The sequence below is a fragment of the Lontra canadensis genome, unplaced genomic scaffold (genome assembly GCF_010015895.1).
Source record: "Lontra canadensis isolate GAN:19392208 unplaced genomic scaffold, GSC_riverotter_1.0 scaffold883, whole genome shotgun sequence".
Lineage (NCBI taxonomy): Eukaryota > Metazoa > Chordata > Mammalia > Carnivora > Mustelidae > Lontra > Lontra canadensis.
In genome coordinates this window covers 15,170-22,648 of record NW_022631867.1, presented here as the reverse complement: position 1 = coordinate 22,648, position 7,479 = coordinate 15,170, and the positions used below count along the sequence as shown (strand labels likewise).

General features: G+C 45.8%; 1 non-coding gene across 1 annotated transcript; it reads left to right on the top strand.

Moving 5' to 3' along the window:
- Positions 1 to 6,436: 6,436 nt before the first annotated feature.
- Positions 6,437 to 6,650, top strand: LOC116863296. The gene has a single exon (XR_004381794.1). It is a non-coding gene; the product is annotated as a small nucleolar RNA U3 (small nucleolar RNA).
- The last annotated feature ends 829 nt before the right edge of the window (positions 6,651 to 7,479 follow it).

The window sequence follows — 7,479 nt, the reverse complement described above, 5'->3', positions numbered from 1 at the left end:
ATGGGCTTCTCGTACTTTGACTTAATGCCTAAGGCAGCGCCCGGGCCGAGCAACTCTCCCCTCCTCTCTCTGGGTCTCTGGCAGGGCCTGCGACTCAGCCTCACAGAAGAGCTTAACAGAAAACCACACACATTTTTACTGAATGCTGACTCGTATGCGAGAGTCTCCATGAGAGGAAGGGCCAGAGCAGGAAGCTCTTACAGCTTTTAGACAAAGAAACAGATCGTGCGCGGAGACTGGACACGATAAAGGGCTGGGGCTACAGGCAGTGAACGGGGACGAAGTAACCGGGAAGACACGGGCTAGTGCGACGAGGCTTGTTTGCACCACCTTTCTGGCCGCAGATGTCCCCTCTCTGGTGACAGGAATGTCCTCCCTCTTCCTGGGACAGGGAGGGCACCTTTCACAGGGAGAAGACCGCCTGCTTTCAGGAGGACAAAGGATGGTCAGAGTGTCCTGCGCGCACCGACTCTTCCTCAAGTGCCTTTAATCCAAAACATACGTATGCCCGAGTGGGACAGCTGCTCCAGGAACCCACGGGCAGAATTCTCCTCTGCAGTTTCTAGTCCGTGTCTCGTTACCCACTCGGGATGGAATCCACCTTTCTTTTGACTTCTTAGCACTTTCTTTTCTTTTTCTTCCTTCCTTTTAAAGATTCTGCTTATTTGAGAGTGAGCATGAGCAGGGGAGGGCAGTGGGAGAGGGAGAAGCAGGCTCCCCGCTGAGCAGGACCCCGAGATCACGACCCCAGCGGAAGGCAGACACCCCACGGGCTGAGCCCCCCAGGTGCCCCGTCCTGGTGCTTCCCAGGGGAAGGCCAGGTGGGAGCGTGCAGAGCCGCGCTCAGTGCCGTGGTGGGAGCAGATCGCTTCCGGTGGTAGCATGACGTGTTCAAACACGTCTAACAAAAATGCTAGAATTACAGCCACTTACTGAGAAATACTGTAATGTTCATGGCGGACATTAAGAACCGTGAACTCTAAACACTGAGCTCCTGCTTTTTGGATTTTTCTAGACGGATCCGGTTGAGAACACGTTTGAACACAACCTTGAGATCAAGTTCTACATCTGTTCTGGACCCGCATCTCTGTCCTCACGCAGTGGAGACGAAGCCGACCCCATTAAGGTGCCTCCCGGGGGAGCTTGGCTCCCACCTTGTTGGCGTGTGACACGGCAAAGGGAGAATGAGCCCCATTCAGACAGACGGCGCCACCGTGTCTCTCCTCGTGGAATGCACTGCGGGGCTGGCACGGTCCCTGGTCCCTTCGCGGGTCCTCAGGTTAACTGGCGGCGCTGGGGGGTGTGACGCTCACAGGAGAACTCTGTTCCTCAAAGCCTGTGACAGACGACACAGCCTCCACGGGCTCTTGAGGAACAGCAGCTCGCGACTGCGTCCGCTCCGAGCACTCGGGAGTCGGGGTAGAGCAGGAACCTGCACTGGAGCACCCAGTCCGGGGCTCGGTGTAGTGAGTAAGCTGTAAACTCTCTGTGATACATGTTTATATGTTTATGTAAACATAAACATAGTTGGAAGTATTTTCTCTTCTTCTATACGATGGTGCGTAAAACAGCGTTTCACCGGCTCTTCCTTCACGTTAATCAGAGACGAGTCTCTGCAAGAGAAAATGTTCCCTGCAGAAGGCGAAGGGGTCGGTGCCTCTCTACTCACGTGCTCCCTGCTCAGAAACGCCGCACCCCTGCACCCCGGTTAATCCGGGCAGGGGGTCTTTGCTGCCGGCTTTGGGGCCAGGGACTGGGCTGGAGGCTGTGCGAGGCATACGTGTGGTTTAGTCGGGAAAGCTCCGTGTGGCCTCTAGCGGGGCCAGACCTTACCTGCAAATTCTGCTCTGCTCGGAGCCTCGGAAATTTTGATGACCATTTATCTCACTGGTTTAAAACGTTAGTAACTGAAGCGTTTCCATCATAGAGGAACAACCCACCGCGAATCCCCAGGTCTACTGCCCACAGAGGCAGCCAGTTTCGGGTCAGATAGACGAGGATGAAATGGAAGGCACTGCCCTCCCCCTGGGACGCCCCTGCCCCCTTCTTGTACTCAGCGTCACATGCACGCGTGCTGCACACACACGGAGCACACACACGCGCACACACACAAGCACGCACACACGGAGTCCCCGCTCCTGCACCGCGGGCCGGGCTGACGCCTCCCTCGCTCCGAGCGCCGCGCGGGGCTCCGGCGTGCCTGGGACCCTGCGCTTAGATCTACTGGCCGGTTCTCCTCTGGAGGCGCGTCCGGGTTCCTGCCCTGTCTCAGCAGCGCAGTCTCTCCGTGATAGTGAGCCTGTCGGGGCCCTGCTGCTTCTACGGCGTCCCCTTTCCCCAGTCCAGGGTCTCAGCCATCTGCGGCCAGCCAGGCTCCCGAGCAGGTGACCTCCGCCTGACAGGTGCTCAGGAGGCCCCCAGGCCCCGAGTCCAGGGCCTACAGCATTCAGCTCGCGTCATCTCATCCCACAGGCGCTTCAGCATCCCCCGTATCACACAAGACGAAGGGAAGGGACGGGACCAGAAGATGTTTTGGGAGAGACAGAGAGACCACATTCACCTAACTTTTATTACAGGGTATTGTTCAAACTGGTCAAGTTCGTCATTGTTGTTCATCCCTGACGTCCCTAATTTATAGAGCAGACTTCTTCACACGTGAGTACGAATAGGAAAACGTATTTATGTATATAAGGTTTGGTACTATGTGTGGTTTCAGCACCCACCGGGGGGTCTGCTTATGTATGGGAGAGTTTGTTCGCTATTTTCACATACATGAGTATTTTCAATGTAAAATTTTGGCAGCGGAGTGCTGTAATTTTCAGGGAATAGTTACAGGTTTTACGGAAGCTTTGCAGGTACGGTTTGGATTTAGTTTTCCTAGCCTACTTGTAATTTGCTATTACAAAATTATTGACTATGTCCCCTATGTTGCACTTTTCATCTGCATGAGTTACTTATAACTGGGAGTTTTTCTTTTTTATTTTTTTTTTAACTTAAATTCGATGAGCCAACATCTAGCGCATCATTAGTTTCTGATGTAGTTAGTGTTCAATGACTCATTGGTTGCGTATAACGGGGAGTTTGTATTTCTTGGTCCCCTTCACCCACTTCACTCGTCCCACCACACCTCTCCCTTCTGCCAACCACCAGGGTGTTCTCTGTTTTTATTCAGAGATATTTATATCACGTCTTCTTTATCCCTTCATATTGGTGGACACATGTGCTGCTTCCATGTCCTGGCTACCAAAAATAATGCTGCAATAAACAGAGGAATGCAGATACCTTTTCAAATCAGCATTTTCACTTTCTTTGGGTAAATACCCAGCAGTGAAATTACTGGATCTTATGGTACTTCTGTTGTTAAATTTTGGAGAATGCTCCGTATTGCTCTCCAGAGTGGCTGCACCAGTCTGCATTCCCGCCACAGTGGATCCGGGTTCCCTTCTCTCCATATCCTTGTCCACACTTATCTCTTGCCTGTTTGATAATAGCCGTTCTGACAGGTGTGAGGTGGGAGCTCACTGTGATTGTGACTTGCATCTCCCTGATGCTGAGTGACGCTGAGCATATTTTCATGTGTCTGTTGGCCATCTGGGTGTCTTATTTGGGGAAAAAAAATGTCTATTCGGGTCCTCTGCCCATTTTAAAGTCATATTATTTGGCTTTTTGGTGTTGAGTTGTATAAGTTCTTTATATATTTTGGATATTAACCTTTACTGGATAATAGTAATAGTATTTCTTCTCCCATTCGGTACGTTGCCTTTTCATTTTGTTGATAATTATCTTTGTTGTCCAAGTTTTTTAAAACTTTGGTGCACTCCCAATAGTTCATGCTTGCTTTGTTTCTCTTCCCTGAGGAGACATGTCCATAAATATGCTGCAGAGGGTGATGTCCAAGAGATTACTGCCTATATTTTCTTAGGGTTTTTATGGTTTCAGGTCTCACATTTAGGTCTTTAACCCATCTTGAGTTTATTTTTGTGTAAGAAAGTGGTCCAGTTTCATTCTTTCGCATGTCCAGTTTTCCCAACCCCATCTGTACCATCCTTTTCTTACTGAATGGTCTTGGCACCCTTGTTGAAAATTAGTTGATCGTATAAGTGAGGGTTAATTTCTGGACTTTCCATTGGTATATGTAACTGTCTGTATGTCAGTACCACACTTAGCTTTCTAAGTGTGAGACCCCCCCCAACTCTGTTCTTCTTTTCTTTTCTTTTTTTTAAAGATTTCATTTATTTATTTGACAGAGCGAGATCACAAGTAGGCAGAGAGGCAGGCAGAGAGATGGGGGGAAGCAGGCTCCCTGCTGAGCAGAGAGCCCGATGCAGGGCTTGATCCCAGGACCCTGAGACCATGACCCGAGCCGAAGGCAGAGGCTTAACCTACTGAGCCACCCAGGCACCCTATCTGTTCTTCTGTTCAATACTGTTTGGGCCATTTGGTTCCCTTGAAAGTCCATATGCATTTTGGGATGAATTTTCCTATTTCTGCAAAAGTGTCTCTGAGATTTTGATAAGAACTGCACTGAAACTGTGGCTCATTTTGGGTAATATGGACATCTTAACAATATTAATTCTTCTAATACACGAATATGGGATGATATTCCATTTATTGGTGTCCTCTAGGTTTCCTTCTCCAATGTGCTGTAGCTTACAGTGTACAGATTATTTGCCTCCGTGGTTAAGTTTATTCCTAAGCATTTTTTTTTCTTTTCCACGCTATTACAAATGGGGCTTTCTTCATGTATGATCATGTCATCTGTGAATAAATACCCACAGGTCCTCTTCCCGTATAAATTTTAGAATAATACTGTTTATATCTGTAACAAAGCCTTATAGTACTAGCATTTTGAGAGAGGCAGCATTAAACCTGTATTTAATCTGAGACAACTGGCAGCGTTCCTATGTTGAGCCTTCCCATTCACGGGTTCAGTGTGCCTCTCCTTGGACTCACATTCTTGGACTTCTCTCAGCAGCATTTTGTTGTTTTGAGCACACAAGTCTTGGACGAGTTTTGTGAGATTTACAGCTAAGTTGTTTTTTTTTTTAAGCAACTGTAGATGGTACTATACTTTTAGCTTCAATTCACACGTATTTGTTGATTTTTGTATGTTGATCTTGTAACTTGAGAACTTGCAAAGCTCATTAATTTCTAGGACGTTTTTGTTTGTGCGTGTAGATTCTTTGGAATTTTCTATGATCATTTCATCCGAAAATTGGTATAGTTTTATTTCTTCCTTCCCAATCTATATGGCTTTTATTTCCTTTTCTTGCCCTACTGCCCTGGCTAGAACTTCCACTGCTATCACAGAAGAGTGGACATCTCTTGTACTCACGTCAAGGGAAAACAACTCAATCTTTCACCACTAATTATGATGGTAGATGTACGCTTTTTGTAGATGCTCTTTATCAATTTGAGGAAGTTTCTTCCTTCCTAGGTTGCAGAGAGTTTCTTTTTTTTTAAATCACAAATGAACTTAAATTTTTGGAATGTTACTTCTGCATTAATATATTATATGATGAATTTTTGTTCATTAGCCTGTTAACATGATAGATAGCATTGACTGATTTTCAAATACTGGGTCAGCTTTACTTCCCTGGAATAAACACGATACTCATGGTGTATATGCTTTGTGTACACCGTGGGATTCTATTTGCTAATACACTGCTAAGACTTTTGTTTCCACATTAACCCAGAATGTTTGTCTGAAGTGTTTTCGTGTGTGTGCTGTGCTTGTCTGATTTTGCCATCATAGTAATACAGGCTTCATAGAATGTGTTGGGAGACTATTCTCTTTTATTTAGTGAAAAAAATTATAGGAGATTATTGATAATTATTTTTTAAGCATTTGCTATAATTTCCAAATAAAGCTAATCGGGAGATTTCTTTCTGGGAGTTTTTATTTTTTTTAAAGATTTTATTTATTTATTTGACAGAGAGAGATCACAAGGAGGCAGAGAGGCAGGTGGAGGCGGGGGACGGGAAGCAGGCTCTCCGCTGAGCAGAGAGCCCTATGTGGGGCTCAATCCCAGGACCCTGAGACCATGACCCGAGCCAAAGGCAGAGGCTCAACTCACTGAGCCACCCAGGTGCCCCTCTTTTTGGGAGTTTTTAAGTTAAAAATTTGATTTCTTTAATAGTTTTCGGGTTATTCAAATTACTTATCTCCTATTGGGTGAACTGTGGTAGTTTGTACTTTTGGAGAAACTGGTCCATTTTATTTAAGACATTTCATTATGGATATATAATTTACTACTCTATTGTGTCAACACTTTATCTGATCAAATGAAGTGTGGCAACTTCATCTCCCTTTACATCATTTTACTCCTCCTCATTTGTAATAGGTTTGTGTTACATCTCTCTCTATGCACTGAGGGATATTAGACAGTGTTACAATGTCTGCTTCAACCAGCTAACATGATTTAGAAAATCTACCAAGACCATACTTTCAGGGATCATTTCTACAGTCTGTTCCTAGAAAAGTTTCTCTCCATGTGTAGAATGCCCCAAACCACAAGGAGGAGATGCAGTGCCCCTTCCTGAGCGTGAAGCCGGGTCTGGATGTTGCTTCTCCAACTGCCCTTTGCCACTGATGATCATTTTTCTCCTCCTCTGGGGGAGTAAAAGGGAAGGGACACCCTTTGAGAGGCTTCTAAAAAAAAAAATCTATCCTATTTCCCCGTATTTTCACTCTTGCCACGTTCTTCCTTCCCTTTGGTTCCTTCAGTTCCCTTCTGTGTAGAGAACTTACTGCAACCGTCCCAGGTACACTGCAGACAAGTACTCTCCAAGTTTTTGAGACTGCTTTGATTTAAAAATCACTTAAAATTTTAGTGGGCTTTAGGGACACCTTGCTGACCCAGTCTGTAGATCATGCAACTCTTGGTCTCAGGATTTTGTTTGAGCTGCACATTGGGTGTAGAGATTGCCTAAAAATAAAATCTTTTCTTTTTTCAGAAAGATTTTATTTATTTATTTGACAGAGAAAAAGTGAGAGGGAACATGCAGGGGGGTAGGGGCAGAAGAGAGAGAGAAGGAAGCTCCCCACTGAGCAAGGAAACCAAGCAGGGCTCCTGGGGCTCGATCCCAGGATCCTGGGATCATGACCTGAGCCGAAGGCAGATGATTAACCAACTGAGCCACCCAGGCCTCCCAAGGAACCTCTTAAAAAAATAAAATCTTCGGAAAAATTTAGTGGACTTTATTTGGGGCTAGTTTTACATTCATAGAAAAATTTAGTGGCAAGTACAAGTTCTTACCTGTCTCACCACCACCCACCCGCCCCCATCCCAGTTATTTCCATTGTTAACAACTTGCATCAGTTAGGTACATTTGTTACAGTTATGAGCCGTTATTATTATTATTATTATTAACTGAAGTCTATCGTTAAGGTTCACGTTTTGGATTACACACTTTATGGATGTACAACCGGATAAATGACAAACGGGTAACAGACGGATCAGTCACTGCGGTATCAGG